This window comes from Balaenoptera ricei, chromosome 12 (assembly GCF_028023285.1).
Source record: "Balaenoptera ricei isolate mBalRic1 chromosome 12, mBalRic1.hap2, whole genome shotgun sequence".
NCBI classification, from domain to species: domain Eukaryota; kingdom Metazoa; phylum Chordata; class Mammalia; order Artiodactyla; family Balaenopteridae; genus Balaenoptera; species Balaenoptera ricei.
In genome coordinates, this window is record NC_082650.1 from 46,552,285 (window position 1) to 46,577,303 (window position 25,019).

The window sequence follows — 25,019 nt, forward strand, 5'->3', positions numbered from 1 at the left end:
CTTATTTTTCCAGGGCATTTTGAAGACTTAAGTGAGTTTATATATGTGGAAATAAATGAAAAATTTATCAAACTTTCCTATCACTGAAAATTGTGGGGAATATAATCATATCACTAAATAAACATATATTCGACAGATATTTATTGTGTACAAGGCCTACTTAGATGGAAATGGGCTGGGAGAAAAAAAATACATTTCCTGAGTGTCTAGGAGGAGAAAAATACTGGTGATTAAATAAAATGGTCTTTTCTACACAAGAAGTTTTTTAAATTGCTACCTTTTACAATACAACCGAATTTGAAAGCTTGAAATGCCATTTTAGGCCGAGTTCCTTACTCTAAAGTCGTTAAGTAACTTACAGATAAGCTAAATCATTTGATTTCTTATCTCTCAGAAAAAAAAAATCTAGAGTCCCAATTTTTTTTTTTTTTTTTTTTTTTTTTTATGCAACTGCCTCTCTCTGATCATTGGTATATAGTAAAGGCAGATTTCTCATTCATTTATTGAGTAACATAATAGATGTTGTACTGAGTACCCCGGAGGAGCTTGCCACCTGTCTGGGAATTTAAAACTTGAAACATATTTTAGATATAAGAATGTTAGTCTGCAATGAAATCTAAGTCTTCTGTAAAGACCGTGACTTTAATATTTTTTTCCCGCCATTCTGTCATAGATTCATTGCTTGCTTGTCTAATGTAATATATGAGAGGGAACAGGTTCACTGCCATCTTCCATTGGCTCATAGGTCTTGTTCTCTGCGTGTTACCCTTAAGACCTTGATGAAAGGCATGCTCAAGTATAAATAAATATAGAGACCTTTTTCTTTAGATATTTTTATATTTATGAAATAAAGTTGGAAAAGAGCCCTGGCAGGTAATATTTAGTGCAAACTTAATTTTCTGCTCAAAATGTGACACAATCTTGGCCCAAAGGTAAATGTATTGTAGTACTATGTTTTTCAGTGTTTTAGTCCTCTTATAAAAAAATTAAAATGTTTAACACAAAAGACTATAATATTTTCAACCTGAGGTTACTATTTAATTTATTACATGGAGTGGTATTTTAGAAGAGGCGTATAGGTGTGTCTTATTGAAAAGTCATCCAAATAGTAAGAAGTTTTCACTTATTACTGCTTAAATCTATGTCTTGGACAACTCTATTTGTACTTTAAGTATATTTGTACTTTAAGTATATTACAAGTTTCACTTATTTGAAGCATACCACCCTTTTCAGAACTTCATGTCTTCTGGTACTTGTACATACTCCGTGAAAGTGTTTCTTTAGTGTGATCAAAGAAACCACTTTCAGTGGCATCCCCTAGGTTACTTGTACAAAGCCAGCTTCCTTGGCCTTACCTTTTCTAAATCTGAATCTCTAAAGGTGGGACTCTGCATTACATAATATTAACCACATCCCAGGTGAGTGTGACATTTTAAAGACCAATGCTTTGTGGGATTGGTTCTCATTTTTGCCTCCTGGTTGCTTGTTAATATGGTTCTTGGTCTGAAGGGAAGATCATCCTTTTCTTGTTTCACGCCTGCTTGACCCTGAGACCACCTGCTTATCAGGGACAGCTGTGTCCCAGCTCCCAGGGAGTAGGAATATCTCTATGTACAGTTCAGGGTTTTGTTGATATGCAAGGGACTGTCAGGAGAATCACCTCACCAACCTTTGTGTTTACTCACTTCTTCCCCAGGTCTTGCCTCCTCCTGGGACCCTGTGCTGGGGCAGTTTGGAGCCTCTGAGACGTTGCATAGAGCTACAGCTCTAGTCAACAGTGAGAAAGCTAACTTCCTATACTTATACTTAAATGTTCAGTGAGCCATCTAGTTTGTGTGAAAGTGGGCTATTTCCTGCTATGCGAGTCAAACAAGGACAAGAATATTAAGAGACTCTTGCTCTAAAGAGAATTTTTTTAAAAATTCAATGTACTCTTAAGATATGCTTATTAGTATATAAAATTTCAACTTAAAATTTTTAATAGGCATTTACTATGACAACTTTTCCTACATTATTCTTGAAATAAAGAATATTCAGTTAATTACTTATTTCCTCTCTGTGAACAATGTCAGTATATAAAAAGTTTCCTTCCAAATTAATCTGTTGTTATCTGCTTTCTAAAGCAATCATTTTTAAGCATTCTCTATGTGACTCAACTCATTAAACTTTTGACTACATCAGTCTTAATATTGCACATTGACTAATAACTATAAATTAGAGTAATATTATATATACTAACATACTCAAAACCCCCAATCATTTTAATCAAAACCAATTCAAAACAGGTCAATAAGAATATCTTTGAGAATAAATCTGAATTCACCTCACATTGGTATTAATTAAAATAGTAGTATTCCAAATTTCCTTGGATATGTTGCTATCAATATTTTATTATCTATTAAAAGGAAGCAAATTACATCTCACTAGTAAATGCCAATTCATCTGCTTTTCAAATTTAAATGCAAATTCTTTCTGCCCTTTACCTTTACAAAGTAGAAATTGCATATGTTATGCATTGCTTTACACAGGCTTCAATACCAAAATTATTTTTTATCACTATTCTCCAAAAATTTATTTCAGACCAACATCAATGAATCCAATTTTTATCCTAGTTCCTGTATTAAATTTTAATATAATAAAATTCTTAGATATTTATAAAAAGAGTTTTATCATAGTTCATAGCAATCTGTATGTAATTTCAACAGAGTACTATGTGAAAAAGTAAGGATACTTGTGATACACATATTTCAAATGCGGCATCCTGTGTTGGCCTTACAAGAGAAAGAGAAATGATTTTTATATTATTCAACCACTGGTAGAATGAGTAATGACTCAGAGGATGTCCCAGCAGACCCACCCTAGGTGATCTCATGGACCATAGTATAACAAGGTTTTAGGAATCAAAGTTTGGAATTTCCTCTCAGTGCCCACAAAGTCAAGAAACTGTAGTTTGACAGCATGAGGCTTTGGACCTTCTGTATCAACAGTAAAGGAAACCCAATCCACATCTTCTCTACTCATGACTTGGGAGTCCTTGCTTAACAGGAATGTAATGAGATGTTCATGCTGTTCTTACTACTGCAGTTATGTGTATTTCCCCATGAGTCTCCTCTGGTTGCTGCTACCACCTATACAATTGTGGTCAGAACAGGGTTTCAGGAGGAATAGGAGATAGTGAAATGAAGAATCACCCAAGAAGTGATCTTATGTCCTAATGTGTGTTCCTTAAATTTAGAGCTTTTCTTTTCTTGGTGATCGAGATATCTATTAAACTCATTGGATTCCTGGGTTATAAAGCATTTAATGCCATCTCACTTAATTTGGGTACCCAAATAGCATTTTTCAAATATAACTGTTTTTATAGCAACTATATCTTTAACTACGGGAACACTATATGTGTCTCCTTTTTCTCCTAACCTGTGAAATGATGAGAATGTTTTTAGTCTATTATCATATTGATAGATAACAATTTGCAGCTAGAATATCGAAACACAAGAGACACAACATTCTGTTGAAAAATTATTATAAACAATCTCGGGCACTAAAGCACTAACATCTTTTAGTAATGTTATAATATGAAATTGGCCCTAAGATGTATTCTAGGTTGAAATTACATACTATTTATAATCTCATGATTAAACTCTTTGCTTTTGAATAATCTATATACTATTCATGAAAAGTTTTGCCTTAAATGGTCCCTGAATAAACCAAAATAAGAATGCTAAAATAAAATTTAGAGTCTTAAAGAGAAAAGGAGGACTTTGTTGAACATTTTTAGTAGTCATAATTGTTTCAAAATGTATTCAGACTAAGAATTTCAGAATTTAAAGTACTTTCATGGAGGCAGAATGCAGTGGGAATTGCCCAGGCAATGTGTGGCCTTGAGTGAGTCACTTGGACTTTCTAAGCTTAAATGTTTATTTCTACTATTTTAAGAAGCCAATCAGCTGGTCTCTCCCTTCCAACATTATAGTACAATCTATCATATAAACTCTGGTTCTCATGATGTGATCTGTGGACTCTGGGGAGCCTCGAGTCACTGTCAGGGAGTCTGTGAGGTCAAAACCATTTCCATAATAATATGAGGGTATTTTTTGTCCTTTTCACTGTGTTGACATTTGTCTGGATGGTGCAGCAGTCAGTGGTGAGAAAAACTTCTGAAGCCTTAGCACAAATCAAGGCAAACTGATTACATTCTCCCCTGCCACACACTCGCATTTAGAGAAGGAGAAGGGAGAGGAGGAGGAGGATGCAGCTTTCCTTAAGAATGTCCTTGATAAAGCAGTAAAACTTAATTATATTAAATCTTAACCATTGAATGTGATCTTTTAAATAGGCTACATGATGAAATAGGAAGTATGCATCAAGCACTTCTGCATATCGAAGTACAAAAGTTCTCTTGAGAAAAAGCTCAAGTGGATTGTTTGAGTTGCTAGCTAAAGTAGCCACATTTTTCCATGGAACATTATGTTTACTTGAAAGAATTGCAGACAAACTGCAGTTATTCATTCCTGGGTATTTCACAGACATTTTCTCAAAAATGAGCAAGGTGGGCTGTCGCTTCGAGGAGAACAACTGACAATATTTTCTGGCAATGATAAAATTCAAGCTTTCAAAATAAAAGTACTGGAAAACATGTATATGCCTCTATTACTGTGACAGCTTTGAAATAGGTAAAGACGTTTCTGATGAGACAGGTGGTAATTTTTTTGATAATGAAATGTGTCAACATTTGGAAGATTTGTAGAGTTCAGTGTAATATTTTCCAAATGACCCGTGTTAAAATTTATGCTTGGTAAAAGTGAAAGATAGAACTATTTTAATGTAAGAGTACAAAAGTTCACTGATATAGTTTCAGATTCCACAATGCAGCCAAGCTTTAAGAAACTATTACGTGTCAAATGTCAGTGTAGTATTAAAGAAAAATAACCACAATTATCTGAAAATGCTTTTGAATTATTCTTTCCTTTTCTAAGTACACATCTGTGTGAAGCCTGATATGTATCTTACAACCAAAACAATGTATTGCAACAGATTTAATGCAGAGGCATTTATGAGAATCCAGCAGTTTTAAGCCAGGCATTAAAGAGATTTGTAAAAATGTAAAACAGTATATCTCTTCTTGCAATTTTTGTGAAAGTACAGTTATTTTCTTTATAAAAATATTATTTGTGTTAGCATATAATAGGTTTATTATTGGTATTTTTAAAACAAATTAATAATTTTTTAATCTCAGTTTTGATCCCTAATATGGTAAATAGTGATAGATATAACCTACATAAACAAAAGGATCTGAGACCAAAAAGATTGAGAATTGTTAATAGAAACCATGAGGCTGGTGTGGGGGAAGCTATTCAAATATAAAATAAAGCTAAAAATAGTACTTTTTAGCCACTAGAGGGAGCTTTTATTTTATATAAATTATGTATAGAGTAGAGGCATTAAGAATTTATATGAAAAATAAATGCAAAAATTCTAGACTCACAGCACTTAATATATAAAACACAGAGCTTTGTGAGAACCCCCCCAGCTTTTTGTGCTTTCTTTCTATGGTAGCTCTTTAAACGTAATGGAAGGATTTTTTTTCTATAGCCGTAAGTTTGTGTGTGCCTAGTATGCTTAAGAAAATTCCTTTAAAGTAGACATTTAAGAAAACATCATGAAGTCTTACTATATGACACCATATGGTAAGAAGTCATTAATTCTTTTGTTCTCTTTCTAATTGCTTCCTTATAAATAGCAGGAGTTGATGCAGTTCTTTCTCCTCGCTGACCTTTGAGTAATTGCTAGTTGAGTATAGGTCAGTCAGAAATGCTTCTGCCATCTTGTATTTCTCCCAGAGACATTTGTATCAGTTATGGGGAAATGACTGTACGTATGGAATCAGTGACTGAGTTCTGAATGATTTATTTCTTCTCTTCTCTAAAGTTCACGTAGAATCACACTGCTACTGCAGCCAGTCATTCCTGTGGTTTTATGAACTCTCCCTCAATGACATCCATTTTTTAATAATAAATTTATTATCTTTGTCTTCCTGAAGGCTTGGTATGGAGAACCACATCTTAATTGTTAAGAGATGGGTGCAGGATCAGTAGTTAAAGCTGCTAGATGACTTTTGTAGGTATTTTAGAAATAATTGCATGCATTATTATTTGTATTTTATAAATAATCTTAAGCAATCAGTGTTATGGTAAAACTACAGCTAAGTACATCCAAATTTACAGCTGCTATGTTGTTCCAGATTTCTTAGGATGTTTGTTCCTGGGTAAGATGTGATGTGCCCTGATAAGGGCAAAGGTGAGGAAGTCCCCTGCAAGAGAAATTGTTTTCACTAAGTACTTTCTTCTTCCTGCAGAACTTCTTGTGCTCTCTCAAACCAGTTGTTCTTAACATATTGAAATAAAAAAGAAAGGAAAGAAAAGAAAAACTTTAAAAATCAGATGAAAACCATGATTCCTCTGCCCAGAAAAATATACAAGCACAATATGCTAAATTTTGCATACAATTTTGAAGGTTTTCAGATATTCTGAAGTCCACAAGAATTCCAGTTAAGAATTCTTGTTTAAATCAATAGAAAACCAGTGAAGATAGAACATGGTAGTGTTTTTTGTTTATTTGGGGGGAAAAGATAAGTATCTGGGATAAGTATGCATTAATAATCTTATTTATGTTGGAATCACTAAAAATATCTTTGGGTATTCTGAAATGCTTTTAGTAGAGGCTTCATAATCCTTTTCTGTTAAAATTTTATGCAAGCTAGAGCTGGAACCTTTGGTAGAATTGAGGCCAGAACTGGTGAAACCTGGTAACTCCTCAGTGCAGAAAGTCCATTCAGCCTGTCAGGTTTTTTAAACAAATTTAAGAAAGTGATGCATTTAAAAAAGCCTTATTGAGTTAATCTTGGTTTAAACAAATTAAACTTTCTTGAATGATTTAGAGCACTCAATCCCCAGGAGCCGAACTGGTCTCAAGAATTCATCGGTAATAGCTACACAAGTTTAAGTTATATAAAATAAGCTAAGAGCATTTAAATTACAGGCAAACCTAAATAGTAACATTAAAATTGTTAATCCATATTCAGCTTGTAACATTTTTACTCTTAATTGAGAAGGAATTAGAATAATATATTTAAACTGCAAATAATGAAGACATAAGATGATTACACTAAGAGATAAAGGATTGAAGGACTAAAAATGCTCACTAAGGATCCTACAGGAAAGAAAAAGATGAGAGAAAAGGGTGGAAAATTACTTTTGTTCAATAATTCCTGGCTGGTGTTGATAGTTGAAACTTACCAGAAAATAAAATATTTTTTTCTTTCAAGATAAATACTGTACCCCAGATCTCTGCCCCCTAGAATTTTTATAAGGAATTTTCATTATTCTGCATTGCTTTCCAGATGCTCTAACTTCTTTTAACGATACATCTATATATCTGAATTATTGTCATTGGTTTTACTTAAGTAGTAGGTGATTGATAGTTTAATTTTGCTTATGTGCTTGGATATAGCTATAGTGCAGAAATAAAACTTGGTAAATTCTATCATTAATAAACTTAAACATGACCCTCCCATAGTATTTCACACTGCTATGTTCCAATGATCATGAAATAATAATTTTCTATGAGTTTCAGCAAGGCTAGATTATTCTTACCTTGATTCTCCTTTTTGAGGGTTATAGTGATAGAAATGAGTGATTTTTCTATCTCTATCATGACCTAATTGAGCCTAAAAAAATATATTTAGGGGCATCAAGGATCATCACTCATGAATTGAATGCATACCTCCTGATTGATACCTAAAGTATAGTTTGTAGGCTGCCACTATGGCAAGAATAATTCAGCACCTTTCTGGGTAACTGCAAATATTTGCAAATCTTGGAGAGAAGAGCAGACAGTATGATTTGCAGCTTGAGCAAATGTAGTGAGTCATCAATGATGTTCAAAGCCAACAAAGATCTAATGAATACATGCTGTAGTTTTAACACTGGAAATCAACGTTCAGTTATCCAAAAGGCTATTTTTTCCTTAAAAATCTTCTTCTAAGCCCTTGGTTCCCCTGCCATTCCTCTAAACTTGGCAGGCATATTTGAGTGGTGATGATGGCACGTAGCAGGGCTGTGTCATGGTCCTGGGAGACCAATCCTGTTCTAAAGAGAAACTTGTGAAGTAGCTAAGGGCTCAGCTCTATGTCCAGTCCCTCCAGGGGAGGGATGGTAAGAGCTAAAGAGAGTGTCAGTGTCCCTGAAATTGAGTGCAGGTCAAGGAACCGGGCCCCAAGTGGAGAAATTAGGAAACCAAAGATTTACTATTTTGGGGAAAGAGTGTGGGGTGGGGAGCCCTGGTGCTGAGACAATAGGGAGAAAATGATAGCTTATTTGGGATACAGATGCCTTAAATGTACACCAGCACCTAGGATACCAAGGTTTCATGTAGACCTTACTTGCTACTGGGAATGGGGCTTCTCAAATTATATATGCCATTGACTTAGGTGAGCTAAGAATACAAGTCTTTGACAGTGGCTCCATGACTGAGAACACAAAGACATCTTTAACTTCCCAGGGCATGCTAGTGTGTCCTGTGCATGACCTTCAGAAATAAGTTAACTTTTTATGGAACAATAACAGAGGTGTCAGGATGGTTTAATTTATGTATACCAAACTAAAAATGAATTTACTAACATAGAGATTTTTTGCAGAATCAATTTTTGAAGAAACATTATTTTTTAAAAACAACTTTACTGATGTTTAATTCCCACATCATAAAATTCACCTGAAGTATACAGTTCAGTGGTTCTTAGTATATTCACAGAGCTCTGCAACCATTACCACAATCTAAAAATCACTTTAATTGCTTTTCACATAAAATTCTGTACCCATTAGAGTCACTCTCCATCCTCCCTCTCCCCAACCCACCATCCCTAGGCAACTACTAATCTAGTTCCTGTCTCTATAGATTTGTCTATTCTGGATATTTCATACAAATGGAAGCATATATGTGGTCTTGTGTGATTAACATCTTCAACTCTGAATAATGTTTCAAGGTTCATCCATGCTGTAGTATGATTCAGCATTTCACTGCTGAATAATATTCCATTGTATGACTTTACCACATTTTATTTATCCATTCATCAGTTTATTAGGGTTATTAGTTATCATGCGTTATCATCAGTTATTAGGGTTCATCACTTTCTGCCTATTACAAATAATGCTGCTATGAACTTTCATATATGTATGTACATTTGTTTTAATTTCTTTGGAGTATATACCTAGGAGTACAATTGTTAGGACACATGGTAACTCTATACTTCATATACTGAGGAATTGCCAAATTGTTTTCCAAAGTAGCTGCACCATTTACAGTTCCACCAGCAATGTTATGAGGGTACTAATTTCTCCATATATTTGCCAGCACTTATTATGTCTGTCTTTTTCTTTTAGCTATTCTGGTGGCAGTAAAATAGTGTCTCATAGTTTTGAGTTGCATTTTTCTAACTACTAATGAATTTGTTGAGCCTCTTTTCATGTCTTAATTGGCTATGTGTATGTCTTCTTTGGAGAAATGTCTATTCAAATCCTTAGGCCATTTTTAAATTGAGTTATTTGTTTTTTAGATTTTACTTTATATATTTAAAGCACTCTATATATTCTTTTTTAAAATTGTTTAAAACATCTTTTGGAGTATAATTGCTTGACAATGCTGTGTTAGTTTCTGCTGTAAACAAAGTGAATCAGCTATACATATACATATATCCCCATATCCGCCCCCCCCTCCCTATCCCACCCTCTAGGTCGTCACAAAGCATCAAGCTGATCTCCCTGTGCTATACAACAGCTTCCCACTAGCCATCATTTTACATTTGGTAGTGTATATATGTCAGTGCTACTCTCTCACTTCGTCCCACCTTCCCCTTCCCCTCCTATGTCCTCAAGTCCGTTCTCTACGTCTGCATCTTTATTCCTTCCCTGCCACTAGGTTCATCAGTACCGTTTTTTTTTAAGATTCCATATATGCATGTTAGCATATGGTATTTGTTTTTCTTTTTCAGACTTACTTCACTCTGTATGACAGTCTCTAAGTCCATCCACCTCACTACAAATAACTCAGTTTCGTTCCTTTTTGTGGATGAGTAATATTCCACTGTATATATGTGCCACATCTTCTTTATCCATTTATCTGTTGATGGACACTTTGGTTGCTTCCATGTCCTGGCTATTGTAAATAGAGCTGCAATGAACATTTTGGTACATGACTCTTTTTGAATTATGGTTTTCTCAGGGTATATGCCCAGTAGTGGGATTGCTGGGTCATATGGTAATTCTATTTGTAGTTTTTTAAGGAACCTCCATACTGTTCTCCATAGTGGCTGTATCAATTTACATTCCCACCAACAGTGCAAGAGGGTTCCCTTTTCTCCACACCCTCTCCAGCATTTATTGTTTCTAGATGTTTTGATGATGGCCATGCTGACCGGTGTGAGATGATATCTCATTGTAGTTTTGATTTGCATTTCTCTAATGATTAATGATGTGGAACATTCTTTCATGTGTCTGTTGGCAATCTGTATATCTTCTTTGGAGAAATGTCTATTTAGGTCTTCTGCCCATTTTTGGATTCGGTTGTTTGTTTTTTAATGTTGAGCTGCATGAGCTGCTTGTAAATTTTGGAGATTAATCTTTTGTCAGTTGCTTCATCTGCAAATATTTTCTCACCTTCTGAGGGTTGTCTTTTGGTCTTGTTTATGGTTTCCTTTGCTGTGCAAAAGCTTTTAAGTTTCATTAGGTCCCATTTGTTTATTTTTGTTTTTATTTCCATTACTCTAAGAGGTGGATCAAAAAAGATCTTGATGTGACTTATGTCAAAGAGTGTTCTTCCTATGTTTTCCTCTAAGAGTTTGATGGTGTCTGGCCTTACATTTAGGTCTTTAATACATTTTGAGTTTATTTTTGTGTATGGTGTTAGGGAGTGTTCTAATTTCATTCTTTTACATGTAGCTGTCCAGTTTTCCCAGCACCATTTATTGAAGAGGCTGTCTTTTCTCCACTGTATATTCTTGCCTCCTTTATCAAAGATAAGGTGACCATATGTGCATGGGTTTATCTCTGGGCTTTCTATCCTGTTCCATTGTCTATATTTCTGTTTCTCTGCCAGTACCATACTGTCTTGATTACTGTAGCTTTGTAGTGTAGTCTGAAGTCAGGGAGCCTGATTCCTCCAGCTCTGTTTTTCTTTCTCAAGATTGCTTTGGCTATTCGGGGTCTTTTGTGTCTCCATACAAATTGTAAAATTTTTTGTTCTAGTTCTGTGAAAAATGTCAGTGGTAGTTTGATAGGGATTGCATTGAATCTGTAGATTGCTTTGGGTAATAGAGTCATTTTCACAATGTTGATTCTTCCAATCCAAGAACATGGTATATCTCTCCATCCATTTGTATCATCTTTAATTTCTTTCATCAGTGTCTCATAATTTCCTGCATACAGGTCTTTTGTCTCCTTAGGTGGGTTTATTCCTAGATATTTTATTCTTTTTGTTGCAGTGGTAAATGGGAGTGTTTTCTTAATTTCACTTTCAGATTTTTCGTCATTAGTGTATAGGAATGCAAGAGATTTCTGTGCATTAATTTTTATCCTGCTACTTTACCAAATTCATTGATTAGCTCTAGTAGTTTTCTGGTAGCATCTTTAGGATTCTCTATGTATAGTATCATGTCATCTGCAAACAGTGACAGCTTTACTTCTTCTTTTCCAATTTGGATTCCTTTTATTTCTTTTCCTTCTCTGATTGCTGTGGGTAAAACTTCCATAACCATGTTGAATAATAGTGGTGAGGGTGGGCAACCTTGTCTTGTTCCCGATCTTAGTGGAAATGCTTTCAGTTTTTCACCATTGACGATGATGTTGACTGTGGGTTTGTCATATATGGCCTTTTTTATGTTGAGGAAAGTTCCCTCTGTGCCTACTTTCTGGAGGGTTTTTATCATAAATGGGTATTGAATTTTGTCGAAAGTTGTCTCTGCATCTATTGAGATGATCATATGGTTTTTCTCCTTCAATTTGTTAATATGGTGTATCACGTTGATTGATTTGCGTATATTGAAGAATCCTTGCATTCCTGGGATAAACCCCACTTGATCATAGTGTATGATCCTTTTAATGTGCTGTTGGATTTTGTTTGCTAGTATTTTGTTGAGGATTTTTGCGTCTATGTTCATCAGTGCTATTGGCCTGTAGTTTTCTTTCTTTGTGACATCTTTGTCTGGTTTTGGTATCAGAGTGATGGTGGCCTCTTAGAATGAGTTTGGGAGTGTTCCTCCCTCTGCAATATTTTGGAAGAGTTTGAGAAGGATAGGTGTTAGCTCTTCTCTAAATGTTTGTTAGAATTCACCTGTGAAGCCATCTTGTCCTGGACTTTTGTTTGTTGGAAGATTTTTAATCACAGTTTCAATTTCATTACTTGTGATTGGTCTGTTCATATTTTCTGTTTCTTCCTGGTTCAGTCTTGGGAGATTATACCTTTCTAAGAATTTGTCCATTTCTTCCAGGTTGTCCATTTTATTAGCATAGTGTTGCTTGTAGTAATCTCTTAGGATGCTTTGTATTTCTGTGGTGTCTGTTGTAACTTCTCCTTTTTCATTTCTAATTTTATTAATTTGAGTCCTCTCCCTCTTTTTCTTGATGAGTCTGGCTAATATCTTCTCAAAGAACCAGCTTTTCGTTTTATTGATCTTTGCTATTGTTTTCTTTGTTTCTATTTCATTTATTTCTGCTCTGATCTTTATGATTTCTTTCCTTCTGCTAACTTTGGGTTTTGTTTGTTCTGCTTTCTCTAGTTCTTTTAGGTGTAAGGTTAGATTGTTTATTTGAGATTTTTCTTGTTTCTTGAGGTAGGCTTGTATTGCTATAAACTTCCCTCTTAGAACTGCTTTTGCTGCATCCCATAGGTTTTGGATCATCCTGTTTTCATTGTCATTTGTCTCTAGGTATTTTTTGATTTCCTCTTAGATTTCTTCAGTGATCTCTTGGTTATTTAGTAACGTATCGTTTAGCCTCCATGTGTTTGTGTTTTTTACGTTGTTTTCCCTGTAATTCATTTCTAATCTCATGGCATTGTGGTCAGAAAAGATGCTTGATATGATTTCAATTTTCTTAAATTTACTATGGCTTGTTTTGTGATCCAAGATGTGATCTATCCTGGAGAATGTTCCGTGCGCACTTGAGAAGAAAGTGTAATCTGCTGTTTTTGGATGGAATGTCCTATAAATATCAATTAAATGTATCTCGTCTATTGTGTCATTTAAAGCTTCTGTTTCCTTATTTATTTTCGTTTTGGATGATCTGTCCATTGGTATAAGTGAGATGTTAAAGTCCCCCGTTATTATTGTGTTACTGTTGATTTCCTCTTTTATAGCTGTTAACAGTTGCCTTATCTATTGAGGTACTCCTATGTTGGGTGCATATATATTTATAATTGTTATATCTTCTTCTTGGATTGATCCCCTCATCATTAGGTAGTGTCCTTCCTTGTGTCTTGTAACATTCTTTATTTTAAAGTCTATTTTATCTGATACGAGTATTGCTACTGCAGCTTTCTTTTGATTTCCATTTGCATGGAATATCTTTTTCCATCCTCTCACTTTAAGTCTGAATGTGTCCCTAGGTCTGAAGTGGGTCTCTTGTAGACAGCATATATATGGGTCTTGTTTTTGTATCCATTCAGCAAGCCTGTGTCTTTTGGTTGGAGCATTTAATCCATTCACGTTTAAGGTAATTATCGATATGTGTGTTCCTATGACCATTTTCTTAATTGTTTTGGGTTTGTTTTTGTAGGTACTTTTCTTCTCTTGTGTTTCCCACTTAGAGAAGTTCCTTTAGCATTTGTTGTAGAGCTGGTTTGGTGGTGCTGAATTCTCTTAGCTTTTGCTTGTCTGTAAAGCTTTTGATTTCTCCTTCGAATCTGAACGAGATCCTTGCTGGCTAGAGTAATCTTGGTTGTATGTTCTTCCCTTTCATCACTTTAAGTATATCATGCCACTCCTTTCTGGCTGGTAGCGTTTCAGCTGAGAAATCAGCTGTTAACCTTATGGGAGTTCCCTTGTATGTTATTTGTCGTTTTTCCCTTGCTGCTTTTAATAATTTTTCTTTGTCTTTAATTTTTGCCAATTTGATTACTATGTGTCTCGGCATGTTTCTCCTTGGGTTTATCCTGTATGGGACTCTGTGTGCTTCCTGGAATTGAGTGGCTATTTCCTTTCCCATGTTAGGGAAGTTTTCAACTATAATCTCTTCAAATATTTTCTCTGGTCCTTTCTCTCTCTCTTCTCCTTCTGGGACCCCTATAAGGCGAATGTTGTTGCGTTTAATGTTGTCCCAGAGGTCTCTTAGACTGTCTTCATTTCTTTTCATTCTTTTTTCTTTATTTTGTTCTGCAGCAGTGAATTTCACAATTCTGTCTTCCAGGTCACTTATCCGTTCTTCTGCCTCAGTTATTCTGCTATTGATTCCTTCTAGAGTAGTTTTCATTTCAGTTATTGTATTGCTCATCTCTGTTTGTTTGTTCTTTAATTCTTCTAGGTCTTTGCAAAAAAAACCATTTCTTGCATCTTGTTGATCTTTGCCTCCATTCTTTTTCCGAGGTCCTGGATCATCTTCACTATCATTATTCTGAATTCTGTTTCTGGAAGATTGCCTATCTCCACTTCATTTAATTGTTTTTCTGGGGTTTTATCTTGTTCCTTCATCTGGTACATAGCCCTCTGCCTTTTCATCTTGTCTGTCTTTCTGTGAATGTGGTTTTTGTTATACAGGCTGCAGGATTGTAGTTCTTCTTGCTTCTGCTGTCTGCCCTCTGGTCGAGAATTCTTATGTAATAAGCTGATGTAGACTTTTTGGCTCCTTACAACTTATATAATCATTAGTATAAAAAAATTTTATTACTTTTGCTATTCATTTGAGGTACAGAACTCACTGCGATGTTACCCATAGGACATTTTGTGCTTAATTAAGAACTGTGGTCAAGAGAGTTACTTGAATGTAAAATGTTTAACTTTCATTTCAAAGTTCAGAAAGATAGTTTGAAAAGTTTAAACTATATCTTGTTTACTCTTTCTGATTTCAATTCTGTTCATCACTTAGGTGATGATACGAAGTGTAAAATTTGTACGTGTAGAACATGTTTGATGAGGAGTTTAGCTGGTGGGTTCTAGAAAGTATTGCTCTCGGGGTCTTCTGAGAAGGAGATAACATTACAAGTATTAATGTCCTCAGCTGACAAACTGAAACACAGGTTAGGATTGACTTAAGCTTTTATCATCTGCAGAGTTATAAGGAAAACAACCTCCTGGAGCAGTTTCTCTGCATCCTACCTAAGGTGGGAACAAACTACCAAGCAAGGGAGAATGTTTGGTGAATTAACTCCATCAGTGCTGGCTTACTGGCTGGGGTGACTTAAAAATAATAAGGAGGAAGATAATTGATGGCCTGTGCCTTTTATGGAAAAACATCCCATCAATTATCTTAAATTTTAAAATAAATATCTAGAGTTTCTGTTCTTGTAGAACATACAGTATCTTCATGTTTCTTGGACTTACTGGCTGTACATTTTGCTGATTTGGAAGCAGTTGCAGCATTGCATTTCCTATCCAAAAAAGAATTTATAAATAGTACTGGTCAGTATCCAATATATGTTATTTTTTAAACTGGTGACTGAATTGTCTTTAGGGAATATATTTTTAGTGTAAAAACTACAATGTTGTATAATGATAGTTCCTATGAAATAGATTTTAAAATATGTGTATTCCAGACTGAAATGTATGAAATAACGTTAAATAGAGAAACTTAGTCAGTGGTTAAATATATTCATTCATCCATTTCAATATTCCACCAACCAGCATCTATTGAGGACCTATTATGTGTCAGGTACTGTTCCAATAAGGATGTATTGAACATCTTCTCTGTTCCAGGGACTGTGCCAGGCATTTGGAATACAAAATTCATAAAGTACAGTCTGTCTTCTTAGGGAACTAAGGATCGGTACTATCATGGGAAGTAGGGATGATCAGTTAGTAGCTGACTAGGTCAGGGAAAAGCCCCAAGGTTATGAGGCAATGGTCCCCATCACTATTGGATTGAATTACTTTATTCAAATTTTTGGGCACAGACTACATCTAACATTCTGGTTGTTTTGGGGGATGGCTACAAGAGACACAGGTGAGAGATTCTGGAAGAGTGCAGATAGAAATGGTGTAAATGCCTTCTCCTCATGAAACCTTTACAATCTGTCCAGTCAAAGATGACTATTTAGTTGAACTCACAAAGCTCTTGCATCTTGTGTCAAATATCTATGTATCTATATCTATATGTCTTTATATCTGTCTGTCTGTATCTGCATGGCAGCTCAGGGGTCTAAGAGCAAGTATTCCAAGCGTCAGGAAATGGAAGATACCAGTCTCTTAAGTCTTCTTTCATTAGAGAAAGGCACAATTTCAGAGAAAAAATTTTTTTAAAAAACTCTCTTTAAAATGTCCCTGTCTTCCTGGCTACCATGCCAATATACTTAGTGATATTTTTAACCACATTAAATTCCAACTGTAATATAGTATCAGTGGTTGATGGGACTTTGAAATATATAAAACAAAATAAAATGTATGATTGCGTTGATTTTCTGATTTGCACTGTGTAGAAACACATGCAATGAATTTTGCCACTCAGTAATTGCCCTGTGGTTACCTCCCCTAAAGAATATATTTTACAATATATTGTTAATGGAGGAAAGGATTATTTTATTGAATGCTATTTACCAGTTTCTTTCACTGGTGCTGTATATTACCTAGCAATATTCTCTTATAATTGTAATGGATTCATTATGTGTGCTCTATGTATTATATATTTATAGAAATAGCTATAATAATTCCTAACTTTCTTAAGCTATCAGGAAGAACTCTTGTTTCTTCACGTTTACAGTGCACATGTGTGTGTTAAAATAACATCTTCACACATTACTAGTTTCAGTAGGATAAAATTTCAAGGACTATTCCCTCTAAAGCTTTTATGTAGAAGAAGATGAGAAACTGGGCAAAGGGGAAATTTTCATCTTACTGCAGTGTATCACACAATTAGGTACTTTATGGGGGATTTTATTTCTTCTACTAAAATAGCCAGCATTGGACAGTTTCAGAAATAGGATATTGGACTGATCAGATCATTGGTCAGTTCTGCTATGATAATTTCTGTTTGCTTAAAGAGGGTGATGTTTGCTTGATTTGAATACATGTCAGAAAATAGAGAGTGTTCTTTGTTTAGATTTCTTGAATCATACCATGCTAGAAACAGCCATGCTACAAGATTTCTTACTTGTCAAAATGCTTCCTTTTCAAGTGTTGTGGTCGGGGATCACTTACTGATGTGAGAAGAGAGATTCATAGTAAGTTACATGGATAAAAACAGATTATAGAACAGTGTATAAATTACAGCCCCCTTTTATGTTATACACACAGAGGAAAGCCTAGTGTAGTAGAGTTGTGGTTACGATCACAGTTTCTGACATAGTTCAGAGGGCCCAATTTCAAATCCCAGCTTCTCACCTTATTAAATATGTGACCTTTGACCCAGAGCAAGTTACTAAACATCTCTGTACCTTAATTTCGTCATTTGCAAAATGGAAATAATGGGTTTGTACATCAAAAATTATACATATTATCCATTCTAAATTATTTATATATAATAGAGAATGGAGATGGGTACAGAGTAAGTACTCAATATTGTTAAAATTATATTGTTATTATTAATGTATAATATTAATAGTGCTTATCTTGGATAATTGGACTTAAAAGTAATTTTTATTTCTTCTTTATAATTTTATGTATTTTCTAAATTGGCTAAAATTCCCATGAATAAAGGTTAAATTGTTTTTTAAATAAGAGGATAAAAAGGCTAATACTCTAATTTATATTAGAAATCTTTAAGCACAGCTCCAGCCATCTTTAAGTCTTCTACACAGAAACTACTCTATATCACTTTAGTTTTTATTTCATTCTTCGTAGTGGATTAAAACTGAAATGTTACTAAGTTACTAAGATCTTAACAGTTCCACAGAAGTAAGGTTAGCAGACAAAAATGTAAGTAGCTTTTCTTCTCAAAACGTTATTTATAGTAATAAATATTAAGACAGACTTTTTATCATTCATTACAACTTTTTAAGTTTCTAAAGTTACTTATGTTTTCCTAATTGAAAGTGAGTCCCAAGAAAATGTGAAAAGCAAAATTGCATGCTTGAGGGCAAAAGAGTTTAGTAAGTCACTGCTTGTTAATTCAAGGTTAGTTCATAAAAGGGAAGAATGAAAATTGACAATTATATATGTAATTGGGAAGAAAAAGAAGGTTTTTCCCACTGGAACATAAACATGCCTAGTTCTTCTCTCTCTCTCTTTTTTTTTTTTTTTTAATTAATTAATTTATTTATTTATTTTTGGCTGTGTTGGGTCTTCGTTTCTGTGCGAGGGCTTTCTCTAGTCGCGGCGAGTGGGGGCCAGTCTTCGTCGCGGTGCGCGGGCCTCTCACTATCGCGACCTCTCTTGTTGCGGAGCACAGGCTCCAGACGCGCAGGCTCAGTAGTTGTGGCTCACGGGCCTAGTTGCTCCGCGGCATGTGGGATCTTCCCAGACCAGGGCTCGAACCCGTGTCCCCTGCATTGGCAGGCAGATTCTCAACCACTGTGCCACCAGGGAAGCCCTTCTCTTTTTATTTTATTAGACAAATTAATCCATATAATATGATATACTTGGCTAATAACCATTCAAACCTTTACTAGACGATCTATCTTACTTTGTAAAACTAACATATGTATGAAAATGGTGTGCAAATAGAATATTCTAGCACTTTAGAGAATGAGTCGTATAATAATGTATATAGATTAACATGAGCTGCAGACCAATTTGGATTTTAGTCTTATGGATATTTTCTCTTTCTCTCTTTTCCCCCTAATTTAATTTTGTCAAATTTAGTATCTTTTCCTCTCAAATCTAGTGTTCTTCTCTGATCTGAATATACAATAATATACGTGTGTGTATGTACATAGAGGTATACATACACACTCATATATACATATATATATGTGTATGTGTATGTGTGTGTATTGCAAAAAGACAAATTGAGGATTTACTTTTTACCTCTACAAAATACATTTATTCTGGCTGTAAACTCTTAGTTTGTAGTAATTTTACTTCCCACAAATTATTATGGAAAACATTCCAAAGATTTGTAACACTGATATTGAAGAAGTTTTAGCTCTTTTTTTTCCCTGGCTCCTGTAGTCACAGACTCAGGCTTTTAGGAGCTGGGAGATGCAGTGCTCCCAAGGTTGTGGTTAGGAAACCTACTGTAGAAACCATCACAGATTTTTCTAGGGCCAAGTTGTGAGTAAAACTAAATCTCCTGGCTCAGGCTAGCTTCCCAACTCACAGCACAATTCTTTGGAAACGAATGACTTCATACCTGCTTTCTCATTGTAAAAAAGGGCACACATAAAGAAAAAAAAAAAAGAACTTTAAAAATATATGACTTGTGACAACTCTTCAGTTAGTACCAAAAATACTGCCTTTGTAGAATAGTGGTTCAGCATAGTACAAAGCCTTCAGGTCTGTGCATTGTGAATGGGTTTGTGGATGAAGAACACATTGTTAATGTGAAAAAGGAAGCCAATATAGATTCGGTATTAAACTTTAAAATTCTTTAATGATGTTTAAGTTCTTCCTAGACAGCGAGTCAAGTGTTTTATTTTCTAATTAATGGTGTATGAGCACAGAGCCATTTTGTTACCATCTTTAAAGTCTTTTGGTTATTACCTTTGTTTTGTTTTTCTTGACGTTGAATGTTTAAGACCAGATTCCTGGTCAATAACACGGCAGATATGTAATTACCATCCAATGATTAGACCTGTACAGAGATAGAAATAACCTCCAACTGGTAGGCTTGGTTGAGTCCTTCATCAGCTTCTCCAATCCCAGAGGTACATGCAGTGTTATTTTGAATAAGTTCTTTCTATATGTATTATTTTTGCCTAAATATTCCACCTGCTGCTGAAAAAGATTTGAGGTTCTTTTTGGAGATACATTATTTTTTGATACTCTGAAACAGTTTCTAAGAGCATTTCTCAGTGTAGGCAATAAATTTCACAAATTCTCTGGTTTATTAGCCAGAGGACTTGGACAGCTCTTTAGGAGTTTTCAGGGAATACATTTTTCTTCCCTACCTTTTTCTTTCCTCCTAAAACAATAGACTCAATGTGTAGGAAAGGAAGAGAATCCCACTGTCTGCATTGTGAACTCAGTAGCTTCTTTTTTGTAATTGGACATAGAAGAAAGACTTCCAAAACATTTTAATTTAAATGAATGAATTGGAGTATAAACCAAAGATGATGCTTCTTTTATGACATGAAAAAATAATAGCAAAGACATCTTAATTTATATATTACTTTATAATTTTGAAAAAACTTTCCTGAATATAATTCTATTTGATTTTTTGCAGGTTCTAGATAGTGTTTGTATTGTTACTACTATTTTATATATGAGAAAAGTAAGCCTCTGAGAGGCCTTGCAGGTGATGAATGACAAACCAAGTCTAGAAATCATGGTACCCTTAATCCAAGGATACCTCATATTATCTTGACGCTGACTTTGGTTCTAAAGAAGTCACAATGACAACTCAAAACTAGACTAAAAATTAGAATAAAGGAAAATTAGGGTTGGAATCTTAAGCAAAGCCTAAAAACTAATCAAAGACTGAAATCTAGAATCTGGTATTAAAACAGGATTTATCTGTATCAACTCTGTGTAGCTTCAACAGGAAAAATTAAGAATTTTCCTGTTGATTCCATTTTAGGAGTAAAACCAAATTAACAGCTTGAATTTGGGAGAAATAGATTTAAAAGTCCTGAAATTCTGGCTACCAGAGTATATAAATCGTATTACTTTTTGCAAAAAAGAAAGGTTTAGGGAATGAAGCTTTATACTTGAGAAACTTTTAGTTGAGAGATTATTTTTCTTGTGACTGCACATGAAGAGTCTATGAGATTTGCTGTGCCAGATTCCATGGGTCTCTCCGTGCTCAGTGTTCCTTGTTTCTTGCCTTGAATAATAGGAGCGAAGTGGATGAGAAAGGATAGAAAAAGGAGGGAGGGAGAGAGAGAGGGAAAGAAAGAAATAGAATCTGTGAAAAGAGAACAGTTCCAGGTGCACCTCAGTGGGCCAGACAGAGCCTTCAGCCCAGTGTATTAACATGGGCTTGAATAATTCAAACTTTCAAACCACAGGAAGAGGCTTTCCAGTGGGAGGAAAAGTCCCCCTAATTAAAGCTTCCCTGGCACATGGAGGCAGCTGTATCCTCTGACAGACTGAGAAAATTGGACATGGCTTAATAGCCTAAGAGAACAGGGATGCTGGGGTGCAACATTGTTAGAGAAGTGTTAGGTTTATTTTGGTGTTCTCCAATTATAAAGTCAATTCTCTGGATACCAGCTTCTTTTACATATTAATGGCCTAACCCTTGGCATATGGCAAGAATGCAGGATTCAACTCTGAGACTGCTTGAAAAATGGAATAGTGAGTTCAAAGATGCCAGTGGTGGCATATTACATTTTTGAAAGGTAGCTTTCAAAATAAACAAGAAGATGCAATTTTTTTTTACATCAATATGCCACTCATTTTAGAAAAAATATTTCCTCAGTTAATATCTCCATGTAAGGTGCTTAAGGGGTTCAAAATATTATATATATTTAGTATATATGTGTATTCATACAGTTTCTGAATATGTTGTTTTAAAAATAAAGATTATTGCTGCATGTACATTCCTTTCCATAGCAAATTTAAGCTACTACCTCAATTCACTCCTTTAAAATGTTCAAAAATCTTACTTGATTTTGGTTGTTCCACATGCCAAGTCTCATCAGCACCTTGCTTTTTTTGTAGAAGGTGCTTATTTTTCCCCTCTGGTGCACTTCCTATTAGTAATTTCCTGCCATCTCCCAATGTCTTCAGCGAGGAGGCTAATTGTCATGCTTGTTTTCTGGGTTGAATACAGCAAAGGGCCTATCTGAAATAAACAATTCACTGTATTCCTGGAGGCTTTGCCAGACTGAGAAAAGCTAAAACATCTTGTGGTGTTCCCTCAGGGACTTCACACCATGCCTGGGCTGAAGAAGGTGGATAAAAGGGGGTAGCAGCAATACCTTCTACTTCCTCTTTCCTTTACTGACAGCAGAGTTAAAAGCTTACCTCTGTCTTCACATTTGATTCCCCTCCCTCCCCCCAATGCCCGCCATCCCGAACATCAGTGCAGTGGTGAGCTGTGTTCCAGGTGGCCGCAGGGGATGGGAATATAGACACGGAAGGCAAGGAAGCTGATGGCTGCTGCTGCAGGGAGAAAAGAAGTTTATTTTTATCAGTCTCTTTAGAAGCTGGCCAAAAAGCATCTGTGGCCTTTCAAAGGAATTCTGTTACTTTCAGAACAAGCTTTTAACACTTTCATGATAAAACTGCATTATACAGAACTATCATTCCAAGAATTAGATCTAACATTGTAGGACTACACTGGCATACTTTGTAAAGTATAACTCATTTTAAATCGTATATTTTAATTAAGGGATCATGTTACCCTCATTAGTATCCATATAAGTTGTACTGCTGACTAAAGATAAGGTAAGATAAAATAAGTGAAACACTGAGGTATATTGGAAGGGACCATTGAGACAAAGGTGCAATATGTTATTTGGAGAAATCATCAGATGTATCCTAGAATACATTTCTTATTCTGCATTCCCAATTAAATGATGTCTGAACTCTCATTTTCATGCTCAAAATCTGTTCCTAATAAAAACTTTGCCAAACTTATTAGGCTATTGCCTTAAAGAAGTAGAAATGAGTGGCCTCAATGTGTAACCACAAAACCATTGATCTGAAGCTCTCACATTTACAGATTGCACTGTAAGTCTGATGATGATTAGACGTTTTATGATTTTATTACTTACCAGTTTTTATAATTCCTAAAGGCTCTGTCTACAGCTGAAGGCGCCCTACTTTGGTTTTAATGCTGAATTGTGAATAAGCAGGTCAGATTATCTTCAAAGGCATACAAATTGAAATTGAATCTCTGAAGGCTCATCCAAAAGGGAAGAGATAGAATGTAATATTTACTGCCTTCAAAAATATCATACTTTTGAACTTTTTGAAAATCATTGTAATGAAATAAACTTTAGATACACCATTTGCCATGTGGAAGACAGAAAATGTTGTCAGAAATCATTTAGTAATTCAGTATTCAGAGGACTCAGCAATAATCAACTATGTGATTAGAACAAGTTTGATCTTGAGTCTAGTTTTGGTAACTGGATTTGGATAACTGGCTCTGATCCCCCTTTCCGCTGCCTAATGGAAGGGAGTCTACCTCCCAAATCTCATCCTGTGGCCAGAACTCTCATTTTTATCTGTTGAAAGGCTCTATAATGTGACCCAGAGTCTCCTTTCAGACTCAGCTCACCATGCCCCTTTTAAATCTTTTTTAACTCCATTGGCTGCCAAACGTTGACCTATGTCATTGCCTGTATCCTGGAATATAGCATCCTATTGTCCTCAGGAACAAGTAAAGAATCCTCAACGCGGCCTAAAAAGGCCCTTCATAAGTTGGCATCTGCTTGGGTTGCCTCAACTTCCCACTTCCCTTCATGCTCCAGTCACCCTGAACGACTTTCCCCCTCCCACATTCTTCATGTTTTCTTTCCCTCTGTGTGGGATACTTTTTCCAGCATCTTCCTCTTCATCTCTCTGTCTGTCTCTGTGTGCCTCTCTGTCTCTGTCTCTGTACTGTCTCTCTCTCTCTCTTTCTGGCTCTAACCCACACACATAAACACAAACATCCCTATCCTGGAAAACCCCCAGTCTCTTCAGGGTTCACATAAATATCTAGAAGCCCTCCTGGGCTGTTTTGGCTGTCCTTCCATGTCCTTCACTAGTTCTGGGGCCATGTAGGCCAGGTAGAAACCTTGGTCCTGTTTATGTTTCTGAATTATAATTGCCTTCCCTTTCCTGTTCTCTTTGGGAACTCTTTCCTCGCTGCTCCCTAAGCTATCTGAGGTTAGGGACCAGGACTTACTCACCATGGTGTTCCTATCACTTACCCTACTGTTGGCTACATAGTGATTTCTCGGTAAATATTTGTTGAATGAATGAGCAAACTGGAGCCAGTTTGTCCCAACTCTCTCACAACATCTGAAAGGTAGCCCTCCTCCTCCCACCAGACCACGGCCCCCTGCAGAAGACAGTCCCTCTTTCTGATTCTCCTACCCTGCCCCATTCCTTCAAGGTAAATCCTGCCATACTAGACCATGTCCTGACCATAATGAGGAGGCTCTCAGAAAGCAATGAAATGGGAACAGTCTTCAGGAGCTAATAGAAAGGTGGAAGCTGCCGGAATGGAGAACACCCTTGATTGGTGTTTTCATCATTTAAATCTCACTGCAATTGCAACAAAAATCTGGGACAGCTTTGTTATCCTCTATCACTGCATAATCTACATTTAGAACCTTGTATAACACACAAAGCACAGATTCCACCTATTTTTCCCTAAATAGAAAGAACAAGTTATGGTTAAAGTTGAAATTATACTTCCGTTGCAGAAGCGCATAATGCAATTTGCTGCTCCTTATGCCTCTTGTACTGTGTTAAGAACTAGTACAACTTCAGGGCATTTCTTGAAGCAGTACTTTCACATTTCAATATCATTGCATATACATTCTTGCTTTCATTCAATGCTCATTAAAACCCAAGCACACACATCTAAATATTGACATAAGGCGCTGATTTTTCTTGTGAAGAAATATGAACTTGGAAGAATCCTAAAGTTTTAACATCCTTAAGTAGTTCCAGATTTCTTTGTCTAATTCTTAACTAAAAAAAATAGATTATTTCTTGTCAGTAAAGTTTGTCTGGTATTGATTAGCAGTCCTATAGTGCACTGCCTATTTCTTGAAATAGAAAT

The 25,019-nt window shown here is 35.5% G+C and overlaps 1 protein-coding gene across 4 annotated transcripts in view; it reads left to right on the top strand.

Moving 5' to 3' along the window:
* HS3ST5 (heparan sulfate-glucosamine 3-sulfotransferase 5) overlaps window positions 1-25,019 on the top strand; it is a 276,042-nt gene that overhangs the window by 28,587 nt on the left and 222,436 nt on the right. Inside the window, exon 1 of one of the 4 annotated variants that reach the window (XM_059941372.1) lies at window positions 1,764-1,777. The exons of the other annotated variants lie outside the window; for them this stretch is intronic. The gene's annotated coding sequence lies outside the window, so the exon portion shown is untranslated. Of the gene's footprint in view, window positions 1-1,763; window positions 1,778-25,019 lie in introns of those variants that run through there. 4 annotated transcript variants of the gene reach the window in all.